Source organism: Fundulus heteroclitus, chromosome 4 (genome assembly GCF_011125445.2).
Source record: "Fundulus heteroclitus isolate FHET01 chromosome 4, MU-UCD_Fhet_4.1, whole genome shotgun sequence".
Classification (NCBI taxonomy): domain Eukaryota; kingdom Metazoa; phylum Chordata; class Actinopteri; order Cyprinodontiformes; family Fundulidae; genus Fundulus; species Fundulus heteroclitus.
In genome coordinates this window covers 30,220,598-30,245,115 of record NC_046364.1, presented here as the reverse complement: position 1 = coordinate 30,245,115, position 24,518 = coordinate 30,220,598, and the positions used below count along the sequence as shown (strand labels likewise).

At 39.1% G+C, this 24,518-nt stretch overlaps 1 protein-coding gene across 5 annotated transcripts in view; it reads right to left on the bottom strand.

The window, feature by feature from the left end:
- Positions 1–24,518, bottom strand: part of zfhx3 (zinc finger homeobox 3) — a 357,317-nt gene that overhangs the window by 209,564 nt on the left and 123,235 nt on the right. For all 5 annotated transcript variants that reach the window (XM_036136359.1, XM_036136362.1, XM_036136360.1 and 2 more), the window contains one exon: positions 20,332–20,366. The gene's annotated coding sequence lies outside the window, so the exon portion shown is untranslated. The remainder of the gene's footprint in view (positions 1–20,331; positions 20,367–24,518) is intronic.

The window sequence follows — 24,518 nt, the reverse complement described above, 5'->3', positions numbered from 1 at the left end:
TGAATAAGTAAATAACAACATTTTCCCAGTCGTTTAATCTCTGAGTACAGCAATTAGTAAATCTGTAGTTTGTGCTGCCTTTTTTCTGCCCTTATTGTTATTGAAATGTCACGCTCTTATTTAGCTCAAGGATGAATAATAAATAAGCTATAATTACTGTCTTGAATGAGCTGACGGCTTGGCTTGGTCAATGGGAAAGAGGGACCCCCCCACCACCACCACCACCATTTCCCTCTGTTCACCCCACTGTTTCTTTTTTTCTCTATCCCCCTTTTCTTCCTCTCTCTCTTTAATTGGATCTTGTAATTAGTTTCTCTGATGGATCTGGGAGGTCTCAGGCATCTTCTGCAGTGTTCATTAGTGTTCTTGGAGGCGGGTGCAGCTCTTAAAAAGCTCTCCCTGCTCCATCTCTCACATGTCATAACACTAGATATGAATCTGCCCAAATACAACCAGAGCAGCATTTAGGTCGGCTCATCTAGCCTATGTATCACCAAAATAAACCAGATAAGCTTCACTGTCATTTTCGGACAATTAATGTGTAATAATATATATATATATATATATATATATATATATATATATATATATATATATATATATATATATAAAATTAGAAATCTAAATATAATAAATAAAATATTAATTAAAAGTATATAAGATCAAAAGACCTTAGAAAAGTAAATGAACAAAGGTAGCCATAATATATAATCTAAAGTAACGTGTCCTTTAGCTAGCTGCTAGAAAGCCAACCAGCCTCTGTAAATATCTATTTTGAGACATAGACATGTTCAACACACATTCTCTAACACACACACACAATGATCAGGTCTATAATACACCCCCACCGCCACCTTCTCGGACACCCCCCCGCCCCAACACCCCCAACACCCCCCCACCCCTCCGTCTCCCCCATACCCAACCAACCCCCCCACCCCCCCACCCTCCACTGGCCAGGCAACACTAGACATCTCTTCCTAATCAGCAGCCTTGTCTCGCTCCGAGTGGTTGCCATAGTAATATGCCGGCTGGTCGACATGGCAACCGCTCCGAGGTCCACTATTAAATGAAGAAGAGTGGAGGGAGGGACAGGGAGAATGGAGCTAGGATGAGAGACAGAGAGAGAGAGAGAGAGAGAGAGAGAGAGAGAGAGAGAGAGAGAGAGAGAGAGCAACGGACAGGGAAGGATTGTCCAAGACGGGGGAAGGGGTGTAAGGGTGGGGTAGGGGTGAGGGGGAGTTATAGAAAAATGAAAAAAAAAAAGGTGTGTGTGGGGGGCGTGGGGGGGCAGGGGGAGAAGGGCATGGAGAAGGACTACAAGAGCAAAAGAAAAGAGAGACAGTGGTGCTGCTTCAGGTTCCCTATTACATTATCTGTTATTAAAAGTGTCTGATCTGCGTCACAACAATGCCATTAACTCTGTGCGTAACGTATTGCACTTTAAATGCCTCATATTTAAAAGCCATACACATGGAAAAGGCAGGGTGAAGCTTGTCAAAATCTACATAAAGGATTCCTAAAGTGATGATTCTGGAGATACTCACTACGTTATTGTTATGTAGCCTGATATGATTGAAGTTATAAAGTATTTATGTTTTAAGTTATAGTAAAAATGAATTCCTCCCTCTGTAAACGATTGAGGATCATGTATTTGTGTAATAAAATATTTTTGGTTTCTACTTAGTTTTTGACAAACTTTTGGATCTTGACATTATCTTTGTTTATAACAAAATGTGTTGTATGGAATGTGTTGTATGTATGCGTACATATTTACCCAAAGCATTAGAATATACTTTGAAAACCTTTCCAGAGTGGTAGATGTCAGTGATTTGATTTATCGTCTGCTTCCTTTAACAAACCAAAGACATGATGAGAAAAGCTTCCTTCTGTATTTAGGTTATCTTTGTATGGCGATAATATTTGTTTGATTATCTGAAACATGTAGGCGTAACAAAAGTACCTAAAGTCCCTTGGAATAGTGCAAAGGGTACCCTCCAAGTTTTAAAGCGTTTCCATGCTTGGTGGGAGTTAAAAGAAAGAGCACCTATCTAAAATTACAGGACTTTTTACATTTACGGATTTTTCGAGTGAACTTAGTTTCTCACAAAACTTTTCCATTTGGTTTTCATGTTTAGTGAGGAAAAATGTTGTGAAATAATATGTGATGTGTTCTTTTATGCACATACAGTTAAATGTAGACAATTGTAATGCCCAGATTATTCATATTAAGGGATCACAAATTACTTTTGAACCAAAATACAAAATGTTTTTGTCCCGTATATGTTCTTTTTGACTGTTCTTTTTTGTTGTTGTCATTTATGTAGCACCATTGGCCTTTAATGAAATTAGTTTGACAGCAAGGGAAGCTAAGAGAGAGGGGGAAGACATGTGGCAAAAGTCCATGGGCCGGAGTGGACCCGGGACGGTCTCATCGAGGATGAAGGCCTCCTCACGTGCGCTACCTCTGCACCACCGGCATGGCCCCCCATAACTGGTTTATATGAAAAATACATGGCCCCTAAAAACTCTCATGTCCCAAAGCTACATAAATGTTTTGCTTCCCAACTGGTTAAAATAACGTTACCCATTTTCTTCTATTCCAACTTTATTTATGAAGCATAATCTAAATATGTAAAATGTGCATGTAAATTTAAACCGTACGGTAATCTCATCTGCTTAAGAAGTCATTATTTCACAAAGGCAAAATTTGAAATACATTTAAAAAATATTTTTGTTTTACTTTGGCATCTCTGTCTCATATCGTTTCTAAATGCGCCTAACCTTTTTTTATAAAGGCTGGTGTCTTTCTGCCCCTTTTCTTTCCCTTTTCTCCCTGAATGGATTTTTCTTTTTTGCTTCTTCTATAAGCCTCGTTTTTTAACGAATGAAATGTCATTCCATCAAGATGCCACCACATCAGTGACACAAAATAGCATTTGCTGCCTTGTGTGTGAAATTCCTCCGTGAACTGAAACCCTCTCTTTTTCCCTGGAGCATCTTATGAAAGCTAGCTAATTGCATGTCCACATTGTACCGTCAGTCCCTGCTTCCCCAGAGCACCATTCAGAGGCAATTAAAGTGAGCTTAAACAGAGTAAGAAAGTGCGTCATCCTCTTAATGCAATTAAGGAAGTGTGCACACAAACATGCAGTGATAGCGCATAACAGAAACAGAAATATATAGAGAGAACAAAGCACAGAAAAGCCAGCGGAAAAGGTCGATTTATTGGCCAAAGCAACGCTCTTACTTAGTTGCATCACATGCCATGTTCAGAGCCAAGGTTGTGCATCACAGATATAGTGTTCAAAGTTTGTGATACAGTGTTTTTTCTCTAATGTAGCCATCAACCTCATTTTTGTACATGGCTAAAATACTTGTTTAAGGATAAACAGACAGTAATTGTCAAATTGCTTTCTGCATCCAGTTTCCTGGCAATTCTACCACTCAAGAAAAAATGTCTGTGTTGTTAATTTGTTCCAATTGAACAGACCCTAGTAGACAAGACAAACGTGTCCAGCGTTCAAAAAGAAATTCAGAATGTGATGCCAGCAATATACTCAGAAAAAAAAAAAAAAAAAAAAAAAACATAAACAAAGGAGAATTGAAATGCACGTCTTTCATAATAGTATGCAATCAGAAGCTTGTCATTTTGGATACATTGTCATTGGGACCCCTGGTGAAGTTTAGAAAAACATAACTTAAAAATATATGCCTTTCATTGCACTTGCTTAATCTCACCCTAGAAATGTTAGAAAAATGAAACCTTTATTTGTATGACATTTATTCAGTGGGGGAAAAAGTCTCATGTCAAAAACAGAACAGTTATAACAAAGCCCCTGAAAGTGCAGTAGCTGGTAAGGTAAGAATCTCTTAAGAATGGAATTAAAGCAATTTTTAATTTAAACTGCACATTTTAAGTTGATCAGCATGGGAACTTTTAATTAGTTATCCATGACATTCAGTTTACATGGTGTAGAAATATGACATGACAGAAGCCTGTTCCTTTACGGCACTGGCCAGAATGCATCTAACCTGACCAGCCAGACTCGTAATGTGTAGCACTCTATGTTCTGCACATTATCACTGCTCCTATGGAATCCATTTTGGGGAAAGGAGGAGAACTCTCCGAGCTGATTGGGCTAAATAACATCTAATGCCCACCTACCAAAGGTTGGTATTAGCCAATGAGGGTATCAAATTAAAGCTTTAATTTAATTTAAACTAGTAAAAATCTGGTGGTCTATATCAGAAAACTGAAAATGTGTAGTGTTTGGGTACTTTAACTGGGTAATGGTTAAAACCTTTGACCATATAAACACAGAAATAGTTCATCAGACACAAAATCACACTTATTTTACAAACACCTCATTCAATAGAACCACATTTAATTGAAAACCCTGTAAGGTTAGCTGAAGAGAATAGTGCATGAGGTAGGGTGCCAATAAAGGTAGCCAGCAATGCATTTAGTGAACTCAGAGGAGATAAAAATAGTCTATTCACTTCTACACAATACAACTCTTTTTTAATACAGGGAGTTCAGGGAAAGTTCCAGGGTGAAGAACCTCAACTGTTGCATGACCTTTAACGATGGGATCATAAGTGTATCTTGGAAAACCCTTGCCATATAATATAGTCAGCCACTGCATTCAAGAATGGAAGTAGAAACTCCCTTATAAGGGAAAACCTCAGACTTCTCTGGGCTCAAACACATGTGAGACAGGAGTTCTCAGATCAGATGAGTGAGTCACTACCGTCTGTTTGCTTTTGGGGAAAATTGACAACAGGTGGTATTAAAGGGGGCAACAGTGGCGCAGGAGTTAGGGAGTTTGTCCTGCAATTGGTGGGTTGCTGGTTCGATCCCCCACTATAACCGTCTCAGTCCTTGTCTTGCTCAAAGACACAACAAGACAAGAAGCTACTAACTTTTAGCTCACCACTGTCTGTGTGTGAATGGGTGAATGACTGACCATAGTTTAAAGCGCTCTGGGGTCATCTGACTAGTTAATGCTATACAAGTACAAGCCATTTACCAAAGAAAAATCACTCAGATTGTTTAAGCAAAGCTGCTAAGGCAACCTTTTAGCATGTGGGAACACAGGAAGTCATGGACTGGATTATCACTGATGCAAAGGTGCTTATTCAAATTTTGAAAGAACTTTGGTATCACAAATGTCATAATTTAAACTAAGAAGTGAGGTTGTTTTTTTAGCTGACAGGATGTGGCCTCACTCTGCTTGACTTAGAGCATTATGCATGTATGATGAAATACATACGTTTGACTGACCAGCAACGACTGAATATGTCTGAAAGGATCAATCTAGCAATGATGGACATAGACTGCTGAAAGGAGATATTGTTTCCCTTGTACATGTCCCTGTTAAATTAAGAGTTTAAGTAAACCACCACATTACTTTTTCTGTATTGCTAGTTAGAAAACACTCCAGGCTTTCCCTTTTGTTGAACACATTTTATTTTGTTAGTTACTTAGATAAGTAGGGAAAGCAAACTAACTATGCCTTTTGCTGGCTTGAGGAATGCTTCCCGTGTTTGTAATTGCAGCAAAGCTGAAGTAGTCAAGCACGAAGCACACACTAAAATTATTTTCTAAAAGTATTTTCTAAATCAGCTTATTTTTCATTTCTTTTCCAGGAGGGAAGACTTAAACGCGATGAACAATAACCTCGTTGGGCTGATTGCAACCACTGAATGACGAGATGAAGAAATCAAACAATGCCTTTTTAAAACACAAGAAACTGAAAGCAGTTTTGAAAGTGCTTGTAAAGTGAGTTTGCTTCTTTTGTATTTCAGCATGAATGACACCACCTGCACATTCTGGTGGGAAAAAAAAAAAAAACTTGAAGATGCCATATTTTAGTGTCTCTTGTGAAGAGGTAGGAATCGTCTTCAAAAATATCAACACATGTTTTTTTCTCACCCAAGGACTTTGGGGAGCCTCCCCGCAATACAATCATTATTTTTTTGCTTTGCAACAGAGACTAAGTTAGCAAATACTAAAAGACCAGTTTTATGAATAAACAAAGAAAACTACGCAAACCGACACCACTGCAGTGTTAGGCTTCATGCGCCTGTAAAATCCACGCCTACGTTACACAATCCTAATTCTAATTAACCCACTCTGACAAGAGCCTATGCTCCCATTCATAACTGTGTTCACACAGGTCACAAGCAGTAGTTTATACACACAGTGCTGTCTTTTGTCAGGCATGAAGGCTCCATAATTACTATTGATCTGTCATTACAATGTTTAACTCACAAATTGAATTTCTCTAAGTTTCTTGTCAAGTTTAGTGCTTTAAGTGAAAAAAAAAAGATCCAGCAACAAATCGAGCTCATCTGACCACAGTTCTTAGTGTGCAAATGACAAAGCAGCCATTCACATCTGTGTTTTAAATTTTAAGGTCGCAGCACTTCTTAAATTCCCAGAAATACCTTGCTCTGCAAGATCAAAGGAGGAAATGAGCATGGAATAGCGCTACTACCCTCTTACACAGAAAGGATATGCCAAAACTGTGTCGCACATTGTGGAAAACACGGACATTTCTTATTTTACCAGGGCTAAATATTGTTTTATTGTCAGTAACAAAAGCTAGAGTGTGACTTCTTTCTCCGAACCTGCTCTTTAGGACCAAAAGTTTTATTTCTGCTCAAAGACTTAGTTTTCATTTGTCTACCAAATCTTCATGAACCCACAGACCTTCACGCTGCTAGAGGACATTCTTCTATTAAACTGGATTAGAATATTGATAGCAAATAGAAGGTAAAACTATAACTACAGTTGGCCTTCAGAAGGTAATATAGTATAATAATCTGACAAAAAGTAAAGAAACGAGAAAATAACATGAGTACATTGCATTAAATCCCACCAAAAAGGTTAAACTAGTGTGTTAGTGTTTTTTGTATAACTTACAAAAATATATACCCCTTGAACTTTTTGACACTTTGTCCCAGAACAACCACACACTTCTGTGTTTTTTATTGGGATTATCTGTTACAGATCAACACAGGTGGAGGGAAAGGAATACATGGCTTTAATCCTTTTTACAAATCTAAACCTAATGTGAGGCAGGCATTTACATGAGACACCCATAAGTCAGGAACAATCTTTTGCTATGATTATGGTTGCAACTGTTTTGGTTCATGTTTCTGCCAGTTCTTCTCCTCTAGCATATTTCAGTATTGACCATTATTCTTTATAAAATACCTCAAGTTCACTTAAATTGGGTGGAAAGCATCCATACAGAGCAAATTTCATGTATTGCCTCAAATAATTAATTTAATTTATGTTTAAGTCGATATATTACATCCAACCTTTAAATTGTATGTTTAAATCTTTTTTCAACTTTAAGATGGACCACTGCCTTGCCTTAAAACTTTTGCTGCTACTAACAATATTTGTTTTAGGACTGCCCCGTTTTTAGCTCCAATCATCTTCCCATCAACACTGACCATCTTCTATGTCTCTGCTGAAGAAAAGCATTTCTGCAGATTTTTGCAATCCGCTCCTTGCTTCAGGCTGGAGTCAGTGTATTCAGGGTCTTAGAATTCCTCCACATAATGTGCCTTCCAAAAGTATTAACCCCCTCGGGCTTTTTACCTGTTTTGTTATACTCCATCCTGCAATTTATACTATGTGATTTTTTTATCCTTATGCTACGTGATCTTTTTCTAAAAGTACCCAGAGTCTGCAACACCACTAAGTAAGAGGCATCACACTATGAAGACCATGAGCTCTTTAAACAAATCATGGACAAAGTTCCTGAGAAGTACAAGTCAGGGTGAGGTGACAAAGAAATATCCAAATCTCCAATGTTCCCCTGTGAGCCATCAAATCCATCATGTTCAAATATAAATCACATGGCAACACAAGAAACCTGCCAAGAGAGGACCACCTAACTCACAAACTGGGTGAGGAATGCATTAATCAGAGAACCACAACAGAGACCAAAGGTGAACCTAAAGGATCTGTCCATAGGACCACAGTAAGCCCTACACTCCATAGAGCTCCATAGACCTCAATCAAACTGAGAATCTGTGGTTAGACTTGAAGATCACGGTTCCCAAGAAAAACATTGAGCATGAAGGAGTTGGAGCAGTTTAGCCTTGAGGAATTGGTAAAAATCCCAGTGGCAAGAAAGCACTGACTTTAGGGGGGTTAAGTTTTCTGTTATTTTGTCCTATTTGTTCTTTGCTTCATATTAACAACATCAACGGCATTTTTAAAGTTGTAGGCATGTTCTGTAAATGAAAAAGAGGCAACTCACACAATCCATTTTAATTATAAGTTGTGAGGCAACAAAACAGGAAAAAAATGCCAAGTGGAGTGAATACTTTTACAAGGCATAGTATGGCATTTTACATGTGCGCTAGAAAGTTTAATTTTAGTCTAATATTAGCAGAGGACGTTTTATATCCCTTGTTCGTCCTCTACATTGCCTGTGGCCAACTGCAAAGGGGAGTTCTTAAGGATTTGTTTCAACAATACAAAAATCTTGTCACTCTTCTTTCAAGTCCAGACTGGTGGTGTTCACAACCAACTGCTGGCATGTATGCAGATCCACCGGAGCTTTGGATCTCTGCAGCTCCCCCAGAGCCTTCTTCGTTCCTCTGATTAATGGTCTCTTTACTCATCGGATGTCTTGGTAGACTTACAGCTATGCAATCCTCTTTCTGCTTTTAGACGATAAATTGAACAGTGCTCTATTAGATGTTCAAACCTCTGGACGTTGTTTTAACAGCCTTATTTTGTTTTATACTTCTCCTCAGCTTCATCCTTGACCAGTGTGGCATTTTCCTACAGTAAGGCTTTACAATGCTGTCTATAGATTTATATTTGTACAAAATTTGCCAAGCCTTGCAGCATTTTGCTCTTGTTTCAGTTATCCATTACTTTTGGTTTTGGTCTGCTAAATAAAATAAACATTTCATTTAGCAGAAAAAGGCTAAAAATTTTAACATGTTTAGATTTTTCTTGACAAAATCAGAAAAGGGTTCAAAGGGTATTTATATCTTTGCATTGCATTGTCTTTTGGTAAATGCGGAAATTATGCTAACTAGTTGTGAGATTTCTCAAGTCAATTGACAGTAGACATAGACATCTGCTAAACGATACATCGATTCAGATCAATATATTGATCAAATGATACATCATAATAATACAATTAAATTGGTGCAAAATGAAAACATCAAACTACATCGTCATGTCTAAGATATGCCTTAATATTTAAATACACAAGGTATGAGACTATAGTGACCAGGTGCTCTATCCTTCTTTTTACTAATTGAAAAAACGACTGTTTTAGATTTAAATGCCTGATGCATTTAAAAACTTAGGGTTGGATGCTTTAGAAAAAAAAAGCATATGAATAAAATAGAAAGATATTGATCGATATCGATAATTGTCAAAAAGTTCTAAAAATATATTTTTGGTGCAGCCCTGGCCATTTAATGCTGTTGTTTAATGACCTATTGTTAGATAATGAACACAAACACTGAATTCAAGCTCAAATTGTTATTAAACCAATGTTTTACCAAAACCGCAAGTTTTAAAAAGAAAAAGAAAAAGAACACTGAAGGGTGTGGAGCTTTGTGATGGAGTGTTCCTGGATCTGTGTTTGTGATTAGTTGGGAGGAAGTCATGACTATGGTCTTATCCTACATGATAGGCTGGAATGCAAAAGGAAGGAAAACTGTTCTCCTTTTGAACTTTTTATCAATCAATTGTTTTTTCTATGGCACCACACGTCTATCAATAGATATATATTGTTATTTAATTAACGTCTGGCACTATAAGAGCTTACATATAAAATGAGCAAATTATTGTTTTTGTGATTTGATATCAATATGAATAACTGTGTTAGATGCGCAGGTGATATTACATCATATAATCACAGACTTGTGATTTGAATTGAAATCATATTGTGACAGACTGTGATATTGGCAAACATCGTATCGCCATCCAGACAAATTGATATAACGTCTTATCTTGACAAAGCTGGTGATTTACACCCCTACCACCTACTAAATGTTGAATAGGACCGGTTATGTTTGATATTTAAAAAACGTTTCAGTGTACCTCAAACTGTAATGCGCTGTGATGTCTTTTATAAACAATTTGTACTGTTTTACTAATTTGTGGGTTCCACCACTGTCCTCTTCCGCTGAAATGTAATTTATGTTGGAAAGTTGTGTTTCCAGGTAGAACGTGGGACTCGTTGGTGAAATTATGTAGGTGAGTATGTTAAAGCAGGGTATTCCTGTGTGATAGTCATATTACAGGTTTTCCTGCAGAAGAACATTGCAAGAGTAAGAGCAATGTTACTTCACCTGCTGGCGGTCACAAAGTCGGTTGCGTACACCTTTCGTGCCAAGAGATGCTTCAAAAGCCATTTCCATCTCAGGTTGCTAAAACAGATGCAAAACAAGCAGAGAGCACCGCCAAATACTGTAAAACATATAACCAACATGTGCACTTTTGAATCTTTGGAAAAAGATAAAATGAAATAAAAACCTTTCCCTAAAACATTAACATAACTGAATGGTGAAGTATCATTCAAGCACCGGTGAAAATTTGCGCTTATATCAATCTGCGAAATGTGGAGGGTGGATGGTTTTAGCCTATTACCAAATGTGCCAGTCTCCGTGGCAAATTGACAGTTGCAGAACAAGTATACAGCATGTGCAGACTATTCATAGCCGCCTCACAATGACTGGACTGTAGAGGGGGCTTCGGCATGCCTCTTATTCGGCATGCGCTCACCATCACAACCAATTCTGTCACCAAATGTAAAGTCCTACTGCCCTCCAAATCCCTCCCAATTATAAAAGGTCCTTGAGTTGCTGTTTTGCCCCCTCTCTAGCTCCTGTCTGATTACTGAGTGTGGGGTGAGCTGTGCAGGCAATCAGCCGCAAAGCTCAGAGCACCAAGAGGACAGGAGAAAGAAAAAAAAAAAAATCAAATCCAAAACAGTGCAAAAAATAAACTAAAGGGAAACTACAGGGCCGCAATTACAGGCCATCCAGCCAGTCCTCTGCTCCGGCACTCAAGAGCTGCCGTGATTTCCGACAGAAAAGGTTATTAGTTTTTATTGGAGGAAATAGATGCTGTGTGGCTTTAAATGGCACAGTAATGCGGAAGGTGGAGGGGGGGGGGGATTGGAGGCGGGGGCTCGTGACCTGGGTCTCCCAAGAGTCCCATTGCCCTGCCACAGAGACACACGGAAGTCATCACACTGCCTCTCTCCTTCCACCGGTCCCCGTGGCCTACAGGTCCTGCTTGACCTCCAGGGCAGAACGTTGCACTCTAACCTTGATCTCAGTCTGAACAGCCACTTCTTTTTTTTTTTCCATCTTTAGACATATGGGTCTAAATCCGGAAATGCTTTAAGGTCGTCGTTTGAAATTAATGTTTGCACATTAACAGAGTTTGTTTTGAGGGTGTCGGTGTGTTTTTAGGCTATGTCTCAAACACCTGCCTCCAGCAGCGGCAGAGCACGTGAAAGCGCTGCGTGTCGGCGCGGTGGCCTCGAGTTTGCTCGGCCCGGATTAATGACCGCCGGCGAATTTCTTGTCACGAGCGCGCGAGCCTACGACTCCAGAAGAGGACGACGGGCGTGCGGCCATGTTTGCCTTTGTGCATGGCTGCCGGCGTGTGTACTCTGCTGTGTGTGACGTTATTCCAGAGCGTGTAAGCTATGATGTGCTCACGTCAGATAAAGTGGTCTCCAGAAGCTCCGGTGTTTGTTCACTGACAGATGTTTCGTGTCAGCCAGAGGAAATATAGAGAAGCAGCGGAATGGTCTCCGCGGTTAATTTAAGCCCATGATGCAACAGTTCGGTCTCAGCTTTAATTGCGAGCCTGTGTTTCGAAATATGTCATGGTGTGTCAAAGCAGATAATATGGTAATGTCGTCTTTTGTGAGCGCTCACGTGTGTGTTTGTCTTCATTGCGCTTGCAGCCCGTGCTCCCACCCTAATCTGTATTCAGTGCAGGTGGGCTGCAACGCGGACCCACAGCTCAGTAACTAATGGAGGGGCTGATGGGGGCCTGATGACGACCACGGGGCCATTTGTACACATACACGCAGAGTGCACGTATACAAACACAAACACTATTTCCAGCCGCAGCTGCTCCCGTCACGCAGCTAGTGGCCAAGCAAGTTAATTACATTGACCATTTAATACTGGCCTTTTTTCCTTTCTTCCTTTGGAGCATGGGGGATGCAATTTGATCAATTTGATCATCTTTCTGCGTAAGTGAGTAACAATTGCAGTGCAAGCCATCACCCTTTTCCTATGTTGATTACCCCGCTCCTATTTCTTAGCTTTTTGGTTTTTCTTTAATTGCCTCTGCTGCAAACTTTTGAAGCAAACCAATAAGTTGATTACCAGGATGTGTAAGGGAATTAGAAAATTAATGTCACTCTGGGATCACTGCTTCGCAGAGGCACACATAAATGTGTTTCAAAATGTTACAGGGCTAATGAAAAATAGTTCTTTAAGTTTCATGCACATGTTTTGAAAAAAAAAAAAACAGAGGAAAATTAATTAGTTGTCACTCCAGAAAATAAAGTCATGTAGAAAGACTTTGGATTGTATTGGAGAAGTGCAATCTTACTCTGAAAATTTCAGAAACATCAAACGTTTAACTTTAATACCTTCATTTAACGGAGAAACCTAATTTCATGTAAAGAAATACTTTTTAAGAAAATCACTGGTTGCAGAATTGCTAGGCTGTCAATAGGTCTTTCACAAAGCTAAAGTACACACAGAGGGGGATTTTTGATCGCTCCTCTGACAAACCCTCTCGATCCTCCACGGTCTCGGGGATCTTCTCTTAGCTGTTCTTCAGCTCACTTCTCTGGTTGTCTGAGGTAACTAGTCACATTTATAAAGTTACATTTACTTAAGTCCCTTAAAAATATACTTTTATGGGTGGTTTTACTGCACCATACTTTTTCTTGAATAATATTGTGAAATAAAGCTACTCTTACTTAAGTACAATTTTTGGCCCCTCTACCCACCTCTGCAGGTTGTCTGTAGGACTGGAGACTGAGATCTGCGTTAAAGATGGCTGTTTTTTTTTTCTTCAAGTGAACCAATCTGTGCTGATTTGGCCACATTCCTGAATCATAATCCTGCTAAAATACTTACTGTCAAGCCATGTTTACTTTATTGCTAAAGTCCAGGTTTTAATTTACATTCTGGTATTACAATGAGGCAAACTAAGATTTCCAGGGCCTTTAAATAAAAAAGAAGGCCCCATACATCACATATCTTCCACCGTACTTAGGCATGATTTGAGGTGCTCAGTCGTAGCTTAACCTATCCAAAACACAGTGTCAGTAAAGCTCTGGTATTACAGCTTAAGTTAAAAAGTGGTTTTCTTTTACATTAATTTTAAACCGATTGTACCAATAATGGTGAGTTTGTAAAAAACAATAATTTCTTAACAACAGCTCTGTTCTCCCACAAATAAATATATTCAAAGCTTGGTTTTGTCTAAAACTTTTTGCGAGAGGGAATGATAATTTATTTAAAACATTTTTTACACATCTTCATGTGAAAAATTAAAGACTTGGATACATCTATGATTCTTTTCCCAAAACAAAACAATAAACTGATGCATTTTCTTTCAACTGTGCCATATTGGGTCTTTTTAGGACCTTCCTCCATAGACATCCATCATTTTATTGGCAGACGTGAACATGAGTAACGATTCTGACCAGCTCCAAACCCCGTTTGTCTCTGAAGAAAATACAAGAAGCCTTTTTTGGAGTGGAGTTCATGTGAACCATCTCATTCAGGGCAACAACAAAACAATGACCTCCTGCAATGGAACAAAGCACCCTCAAAAACACAAAGCTACTCATGGACGGCTTGATTGGCTCCAAACTTTGACCTGATCTCCAGACTCTCCAGATTCCAGTCTTCAATCATCCATCAAACACACGTAGAGTTGAGTTGCCATTAAACCTCCTGGACTAAAAATCCGACGCGGCACAAGTTATCCGTTAACGTTTATTTGAAAACATACAAAAAATGTAATAGCAACTTAATTGGAAATTCAAGTTTGCAAGAAATATTCCCAGCAACGTATCGCCTAATATATTCTCCTTCTTTTAAGCACACAGACCATGAAGCATCTGTCTATCTCCTATAGGCAACTTTTAATTTTTTTCCCCCTGTTTTCTTTTTTTTCCCTCTCCTCTACTCTTTCTTCTCTCTGTTGAGTTTGGGCCAAAGAGCTGACAGCCAGTGACCTAGGAGTCTCCAGGGTTTCCCGAGGAGAAAGGTAATGGGCCCAACCCCGGAACACACTCTCACTCTCTGCACACACAGGGCTGCCGGCAGCTTTGATCCGGTAGCCCCCACTTTGGTCTCCTGACGCCTGGTAAGGAAATTCATAGGAACAACTGGAAGAGGCCTGTGTTTATTCAGCCCCTTTAATGAGGAGGGAGACGGATTATCGGGGGCCTAAATCTCACCCCAAAAAAACACAGGGAAAGAAAACTGCTGCTCATTCCAGATGTTGCTCCACCACCAGTCACTCCAAAAGCATCCAGGAGAGCAAAAGAGAGAGAGAAAAAAAGAGAGAGTGGGATGGTTTTATTATGCAAGATGGGGAGACTAGTGGTCAGCAGGAGAATCTCTTCATGTTTTCTCTGTCTGGCCAGATGTGGGAGCTGGCAAAGCGTCTCTTTATGAATGCTGAGGAGCCACCCAGGGGCAGCACGGAGAGCGCCGAGAGGGACTATGCAGTTTTTTTCTTTTCTTTTTTTTAATGTTGTTTTTAATGCAGCAGGTTTAATAGCATAGGTAACCAGAGCTTGTAGGCATGGGTTTTATTTTAAGCAATTTGTGCTGTGTTAAAGAGAAAAAGAAGCCATTTCCTGAGCCTGCCGCATGACTCCTAATGTGTTATTTTTTCAATTTCTACACAGAGCTTCTTTGTAATGATTACTAATTCAGCAAAGCAAGTGACGTAGGATGGGACGTATGAAGCCTCTCTGCCCCAAGAATGGAAACAGAAGCCTGATCCAGTTAGAAAACAGCACAAACACTGCAGGTTGTGGAAAGACAAAGGTGCCTCTTTCAGCATGGGTGACACCGTTTTACCTAAGCACCCTAAGACGAGTAGCATTGCACATCAGCCTCTTGACCCTTTGCAAGGGGGGCTGACAAGATCAATAGGTCTCTCTATTGTCAAATCATTTAGGAGCGGATTATAGGTCAGACACCGGTCAAAGATCCTCACACAGACAGACCAAAAGGTCAGTCTGCGCTACATATTTACATGAGATTTCCAAAAAAAATCAGGTCTGCTTAGGCCAAGTAACTGTTGTGCAGCGTGGTCTGAGTCAATTTCCACATTTTATGTCAGTTTTCACACTAAAGCATTTACTCCGACAAGGAGAACACTGTCATCACTGTCCAGTGAACTGCTGAGATCTCCAGCAGGTTCAAGGCCATGGACCATGATGATACTCAGGAGAGGGGGTCTCCTTGTTCGTGTGTGTGTGTGTGTGTGTGTGTGTGTGTGTGTGTGTGTAAAGCGAAAGACTTGTGATAGGTCAAGTTCACACATCCCTTACAGACTCTCCACGTTCACGGGCTTGTACAGAGCTTGTCCATGTGGAAGTGAGGCTGCAATTGAGAAATAAAGTAAAATATATCTTCTTTGCAAATTTAGTATCACTGTTTTGTGGTATATCTTATAGTTGCTCTGTTTAAAAAGTATAATGTGATTTGTCATTTATTTTCGACAGCAATCTCAGTGTTGTCTTATAAAAATACAAGTAATAGTACGTATTTATTTATCAAATAGCCTTAGCATTACTCCTAATCAATGGAAGTGTGTCAGATTTTTTTTACATGACTAGCAAAACATTTTACTCTATTTAAAAAAAAAAAAAAAAAAAAAAATATATATATATATATGTGTGTGTGTGTGTAATTTCTTTATCTAAATGAATTTAATAATAATGTTTTTTTATTTATCTAATATTTTCTTTTAGGCTAATTGTTTAACTTATAGCATGTTATTGTGAAATCGTATGGGTTTTACATTCAGTCTGGTGTATATTACTCCAGTAAAATAAAATAAAATAAAATAAATGACTTAAACATTTTATCAAAAGTGAGACACAGTTTAGAGTATAGGGTATTTACGTGTAAACATTTAGTAAATCAGCAAAAGAAACAATATATTTTCTTTCAGAATAGTACCACAGTACAAACCATAAAAATCTCCTGGCTTCTGAAATCTAGACTTTAGGGTAAGAAAAATAATTTTGTTTCTATTCAATCTCTGTTTTGGTTAACTCTGTAATATTTTCAGCTGTTTTGAAGGAGTGGTTTTATTTCCACTGACTGACAGATTCAATACACTGCATTTTAGGACCGCACAGCTTTGCACATGGCTGTCAACAGAAGGAACAACATACAGAGAGGTTTATTTTCCTTTTCTTCATGTACTTGTTCTTTAAATTATGCACCAGATCATTATTCTGCTATAGAAATCCTTCTCCTAACTGACTTCAGGACACCTGCATATATTTGGTTACAGTCAAGCCCCCCCCCCCCCCCCATGCAAATTATTGCAAAACAAAAATAGATTCTCCACCAACTCCAGGACGTCCTGTAATCTGCTGCCACCACAGGGTGCAGAAGGTATAGCACATAAAAAAAATCATGTAAGATGCTTGCTCTTTGTTCACCTAATCATGTGAATGTTTTCACATGCACAGCTTTTAACCATGGAACACCGCTCATAACCAGCATGTGACGCTTTTTAAAAAAAAAAACGTCTTCAATGATTAATTACTCTCAGGCAGATAAAATACACATTTTTACTTAAGAAAGCATCACATTATTTCATGCTGTGTTGTCATTTGACTTATCACCAGGTAAAGACTAGAAAATTAAAACAATGCTATAAATCCTATTTTGATTTGTTGAAACAGTCTTGTTAGAAGGCTGAGATAGAAAATGTTTGGAGTTGGTTACAGAGCCGGTCCATGGCTGTTTGAGGTCCAGAGCAGAATTTTATCAGGGGGCCCATTTCCAGATAAACCACATTGTCATTATTATAGATCTTACAGTGTAAGATCTATAATAATAAGAAGAGAAAAAAAAGAAAAAAAAAGATCTTACAGTGTAAGACAGGACAGGCATATAACTGTTTTACGCACAAGCTGGTTATTGCAGATTTGTATTCCCAGAAAGAAAAATAGCAGAAAAAAATCCAACTGAAGGTGTTTCTTGCATATCCAACCTGTCAGTTAGCTAGGTTGTTGTTTTACAAATGCAGCTTTATTTAAAGTGGAACTCATTCCCATATAAAAGCGTATTTCCACCCCCAGACAAATTTGAAAAACTCCATTAAAGTGGGCGGGGATACGTGGGAACTGGAGGGGGATGTGTTCAGCATGGAGGGAAACAGCCATTAGTTTGATTTGCCATATTGAATTATGGAAAGGGAGCAAAGTTATGCTGGTAGTTACGTCATGGTTCGATCTTTAGAGGTGGAGGAAGGGAATTTCACAGCAACCGCGGTGAAGTAAGTTCTAGGTTGGACAGTGGACATTCACACTCCATGGCTTCAGCAGCGTCTGCCTCCTGTTCGAGCCGATACAGGGAGGGTAATCTGGGGCTTCCGCTCTCTGTCTGCTGGCTGGCTGTTGAAGCCACGGAGCGCGATTTTCCTATATCCAACCCAAAACCTGCTTCACCGCGGTCTCACACCAGCCCCTTCCCAGCTGCCTCAAGACACGAACGGCAGAACAATTGGGTGCTTTCTCGTAAATTTGCCAATAACACATAAAAAGTTGGTAGATTTGTCCCTTTATTTGAACAGAAAATGTTGCTAGAGGGTTTGAAAAGTGTAACAGTGCTCGCTATGGAGACATAAGATGGAGCTGTGTTTTTGTTGGGCTTTTTTTAAAGACTGAGCTGATTTTATACCCTACAGTGGCAGAGTTACCGACGTCACTATGTATAAGAATTATGTCACATTAACTGAAAGCAATGTTAATTTGAAACTCAATGCAAGACCACCGTTTAACAAAATGTTTTCAAAATAATGACCAGGATATGTAGACAGTACTATAAGAGAACCGTGTTAACAGTTTACTGGCAAAAAAATGTGATTTCGGCGTGAGTTACCCCTTAAATACCATTGGTAAGTGAGGACTGTGATATATGAAACAGTGTCCAGCAGATTTGTTTTCAAAATGCATTTCATTATTCAGAAGTTAAGATGTGAATCATGTGAACCGATCCTAGATAGTTTTTAAAAAATATATATTATTATCTCTGCTCTTCCCTGTTGAAGTTATTTATGCACTGGTGTTGCACAGAGACCACATTTGAAGTAAGATGTTTTCCAGCAGATTCCTACCAGTTTCGCTCTTTCTCTCTGTCTACCATGTGAAGTTACACCTAAAGGTTTTCTTAGAAATCTTCTCTTGACTTTCACATCTCCTCTAATTTTAATGACATTCCAGAGATTGGAAACTGCACGGTGAAAGGCCTTCAATATATTTTGATAGCCTTTCTCTATTTTGGAGGCATTAAACCTTATATTAATTTTCAAAATTTGCAATGAATTACATTAAGGAGCTTGTGCTTACTGAGGGTTACCATAAAGAGTTGAAGAGACTGAATGTGCAAATCATTTTCAGGTCTAATGATATATAAGGCCTGGGTCCCATCATGTATAGGCACCAATATATACTGCTCAAAAAATAAATGAAGACTTTTTAATCAGAGTATAATACCAAGTCAAGTCATTTACACTTCATGAATTATGATCTCATCAGTTAAGTTGTAGAAGGGGTTGCTAATCAGTGTCAACAGTTTTGTTGTTAATAGGTCCACTGAAGGGGAAACAATAAGACAACTCCAGAAATATGAATGGTTTTAAAGGTGGAGACTTTTCCTTTTTCATGTTTGACTGCTTTTCTGTACTTTTGCATTTGACTAGGGTCACTACAGGTAGCATGAAGCGATACCTGGACCCTACAGAGGTTGCACAGACAGCCCAACTCCCCCAGGATGGCACATCCATACGTGCCACTGCTAGGTTTGCTGTGTCTCCCAACACAGTCTTAAAAGCATGGAGGAGATTCCAGGAGACGGGCACTTACTCTAGTAGGCCCTGTAGGCCTACTAGAGGATGTAGGCCAACTAGAGGCCTACCAGAAGGCTGGAGTATGTAGGCCCACAAGACCTGTACAGGATAAACAATGGGACCCTAACTGCCATTAGGTATCAGGATGAAATCCTTTGATCCATTGTTAGACCTTGGTCATGCTAGGCGTTATGTGGCAAGAGAACGCAGGCAGTTCCTGGAGGATGAAGGAGTTGATGCCATTGACTGGTCCCCAGACTCTCCTGACCTAAATCCAATAGAACAACCCTGGGACATCATGTTTAGGTCCATCCGACACCACCATGTTGCACCTCAGACCAGGAGCTCAGTGATGACCTGGCTGGGATCTGGGAGGAGATACCATCAATCATCTCACAGGGAACATGCCCTGACAGCGTCAGGTAAGCATACAAGCTACTGAGTACTATTTTGAGTTGCTGCAATGACATTTCAGCAATCTGAACTAGCTTGTTGCATCAATTTTTCAGGTTCACCTTTTCTGTGACTTTGGATTTAGCCCTTGTTGGGTTGATAACTTAGATTTTCATCAAACAACTTGGAATCTGTTTGTATTCAACACATTACCCGTTACATATCAGCATGAATAGCCAACATGATATTTCTTCCAAATGAAATCTGACATGTTTTCAAAATGTTCCTTTAAATCTTCAGAGCAGTGTATTTACCTTTGGTCCATTTTGTCAAATATTTCACTTTATTTAGCTAAATTATGGTGTCATTTGGTGTTATTTAAAATAACACTGCTGACGTGTAGTAATTTTTTTGTTTATATAATAATTTGGTATAGTATGTTACATTTTTTTACTTAAATTCTTAGGACTTGCTAAACAGTCAAACTTTGAAGAAAAAGGAATGTTTTCACTGGATCAATTTAATTGGAATTTGTATTATATTTATATTTGATTAAAATGGTTTTATACAGTAAAATAATGGATTTAGGGTAAGAACAAAATCTAAAACATGGATGACAGCTTTTTATACATTTTTTATGGATTAGTTAAAGGATTCTTCAAAGCATTAGTCATGGTTTGAAGAAACCCCTCAGCTGATATCCTTGTTTCTGAAATCTGTCTAAACATACACATTTTCTGCAGAGACAAAGATTTCCATTGATAAAAGAAGTTTAAGGAATAACTTACCCACTCTGAAACAGGGACAAGGTGTCTTCATAGTCCTGTAAAATACAAGACATGTATTTTACTTCCCACATTCTTCAGTAGTTTGTAAATTAATCTATTGGAGGAAAAATATCTTGGATAATGCTGAAGTAAGCCATTGTTCTTGTTGTTCCTTTATTTTATTACAATTACAATTCACAACCTTTTGCCAACATCCTTCTGCCTCAGGGCTGTGCTAAGCTTGCAACACGATCTTATGAATAAATGGATAAAACCTGAATAATTTGGAATATCACAGGCAGCCATTATGTTGGTATTTTGCACTTACTTTTGCCTTCAGGTTCTGTACTCCTCTTTTACAAAGTTATTACAACCTGAGGTCGATAAAAGGACCCTCTGCAAACACATTATGCAGAAAACTACAAAAAGCTACATAAAAATATATTCTTTGTCAGGGAAAATCTAAATGTAAATCAAAAACTACTCGTCTTTCAAACACCAGCAGCATTCTCATTATTTAGACCACTTTATTAAAGCCCTTCAGACAGTCCAACACATTGTCCCTTACTTGTTCAAACGATACTTTCCCTTCTCAAATGATCATCCTAAAATATCTAACATGTACAATGTGATCTGCACACTAACAGTCTGAATACAGGGAATTTGCAACATGCTGTGACATCCATTTCCTTTTCTGTTTCCAGTGTATATCATGATACCCATGCAATTAAGCGTAATTCAGTGCATTTACATTTGAAACCAGATGTATGCATACATTGAAAAGACATAAAATCGTTTTTTCTCACTGTCCGACATTAAATGACGCTCAAATATTCTTGCTTGCGGTCAGTTAAGATTATCAAACTTCCTTTTATTTGCTTAATTTCTATTTACCTTCAGTTGCATCACAGTTTGTCAGATGAAAACAACTTTCACTAGGAAAATCACAACCTATTATCAAATGTGCGGCTTATAAGAATATAACGTGTATACAGAAGTAATAAGGCCACCACTCATGCAACTCTGTCTTATGCAATACCTGTTTTTTTATCATTTAGCCTACTTCATGTTGTCAGACAGGTTCTACTCAGTAGCTTTTTGAATTGTAATCATGTCTGTGTTTGGTGAGTAAAACAGAAGTCATCTATCTGAAGAAATTGTAATATTTGATTTAACATGGGAGGAATATAAGATTTACATTTAAATGAATTTTTTCTCAACCTAGATGTTTGCTCTTGATAGGACCTAAGACATACATCTTTCAAAAGACAATATAACAATGGAAAAGGAGTATTCTTTTTAGAAAAAAGATAATTCCCAGGGTAGTAAAATTAGTGCGTTATTTAAATATTTTAAATCATGCAACATCTCCATACCTCCTTGCGCAACATAATGAAACCATGCCAATCAATCTGTAACCCCTGCCTGGAAAGGCAGGTAAAGGCATCCATTCCCCCTGACTTCAGGTCAGTAAGTAAGCTTGCCTTTTTTTGGATGGGCGCTGTCGATTGTGTGTGTACTTTAATAAGCAGTCTGCAGGTCAGGCAAATTTATAGGCCTATAGTGGGGTGGGGGGATCAGACTACCCTGGCCTCTGGTTTCCCTCTGTGCCATTACGCCAGAGTGAGATATAGTGGGATATTGATCCCAATGCCACTTCATTTCGCTATAACTATTACACAATATTCTCCCAGGCTGCGCGTGTCTCCTGATTTATGCTGCCTTGCTATTTACATTACCAGTAAGTGTTTTTCTATACCAAGTGAGGAGGGTCGTTCAGCCACAAAAATGGACGTGCGAACATTCACATTCTACGCCATGCCTGTCCTCCTTTTGCTCTCCGCGATGCATTTTCACAGTAGTGAGGGTCTCTTAACACAGCACTGCCTCCTGAGTGAGTAATGGATGATGCAGAAATAAATATTTGAAGAATGTATCCCAAGCCAAGCCCTCATTACTGCACCACAATTGACCTTGAGGCAATGTTATTTACTGCATTATGTCTTATTTAAAAATACCTGCCTCATCACCTCCACTCATTAGAATGCTATTATACCCGCGAATATATTCTAAATCCTTTTATATTCATTTTCTCTCAGTGGTATAAACAGACAAATGAACATAGAAATTATTGGTATGTGTGTGCCAAGATAAAGAATCATAATTTGTGGCATGACATTATAGCGCAGTGCCCCATTGCATGCATAGTGCAGCCCTTAAAAGCTAAACCAGCAAAAATTCCTGTGGAAACACATTCAGCCGCTTGCCTTTCCCTGATACAAATTTAATTAAGTGCTTCAATTCTGCAGATTATATCAAATGAAAGAAACTGTTGTCATAATTAGAACAATTAGGATAAGCAGCCCATGGCCCCGGCGCGCCATCGCCAGCTGCACACTCCAGATCTGGGTCTTTGCCAAAGTACCTTCCCTCACAGTGCCAAGCTGGTGCTGTGCTTGTTTACACACAGAGCACAGCTGTGTCAGTAGGCATGAATGGGAAGAAAGGCTGGGAGAAAGACCCTGTGTGGAGCTGACATTCCCACGTGGAGCCCCCACAGGTGGCACTGTGCCTCAGATACTGTCACTGCAACATCATGCCTCTAGGGGGGATAGAAAACAAACAAAAGGATTAATAACCCTTAATTGCTTTGGAGCTGTTAAAAATAAGATGAGTGCCACATAAGCTGGAGTATGTAAATCAAATCCCTCCCCCTCCTCGTCACTCCTCCCATTAGGGCCCCCTCAACGCTCTCCCCTGGCACAATCGAGCCTTTTTTTTTCCTCACATGGGGGCAGGGCAGCAGAGTGGGCTCACTGCCAAGTGAGGGGAGCTGGCAAGCGTGGTAATGTAGAGACACTTGTTGCCACAATGCTCGCCTGTTACGCTAGCACATGGCAGAAATTAGGTGGCTGAGGAGCATGTGTGGGGGGGAACAGATGGGCACACTATAGCCTCCACGTGCTTCCATAACAAACAGCCAAAAGGACACGTGCTCGGCTCTCAGCGCTCAAAGCTGGCAGGGACCGCGTGCATGCCCCATTCATTAAGGGGCCCATTCATATGCAACATTAAGTGTGATTGTACACAAACGCCCCATCAGTAAGGAAAGGAGGGGTGCTTATTTGCACAGTTTGAATGTGTGCTTATGTATCTTTGATTGAGGCCGTTTGCATGGGGAACGCTTAAGAGGTGCCGTAGATTAATTAGATTGGTAGAAAGTATTTCATAACTAGAGGTTTTGTTTTTTTTTTGTTGTTTTTTTTTGTGTGTGTTTTTTACAATATACAGAAACTTTAATGTACCTTACAACCTTTTGGCTAACACAGATGCAAGGTTCTTTCACTTTACTTAATGAAATGCAAGATGAAAAGAAACGTGTTAAATAGGGTAAATATTTTTAAAACAGTTTGACTCATTAATGAAAAAAAAGGAAATTCTGAATTTTTTAAATGATATCGTAGCCGTCACTAAGCCGTGCCGCAGGCAGACGTCTAAAGCCTTTGACCAAGTGAGGAGTGAATGATGTCCTCCTGCTTCCCTTCTGTCCCACTGCTCCCACCATAGACACTAACATCGAGCCTAAATGCATTTCTAGTACCTGCATACGCCTTTGCTACATGGAGTTTTGGGTGATTTAAAGACAACAGCAAACCTGCCCCATTTTCCGAGTGACATTATTGATATACTGTCACTTCATATTGCAGGTAACAGCTAATGGTTGTTTTATGATGCATGTGTCAGATTTGATTTGTACATTTTTTCCTCCTCAGACAAACTGTAGTATTTGATTTAATTTCAACTTAATGATTGCCCCAAGATCACTGCCACATTTTTATTAGAGTAAATCCTTAATTCTGCAAAGATATTAGCAACTATTGACCTTTCACACACATAGCCTGCCAGGTTTAACAGCATGAAGTCTAAATGTGGTTAATACTATCAGTCATTAACCAGGTCATAGAACTGACATACAAAAAAATTCATACTCCTTTCGCAATTTGACATTTTGCAAATGCAACGTTTTTGTTTTTGTCATGAACCACCATTTGCACCTCATTGTGAAGCAGTGGGAAATAGTTAGCTATTTATTCAAATTTTTAGCAAAAATCTGCAAAGGTGTGGCTGCAGATGTTTTTAGCCCCCTAAAAGTTGCTTTATGCTTGACGTGCGGACACAATGTCTCCAGAATGTATGCTCTGTGCAGC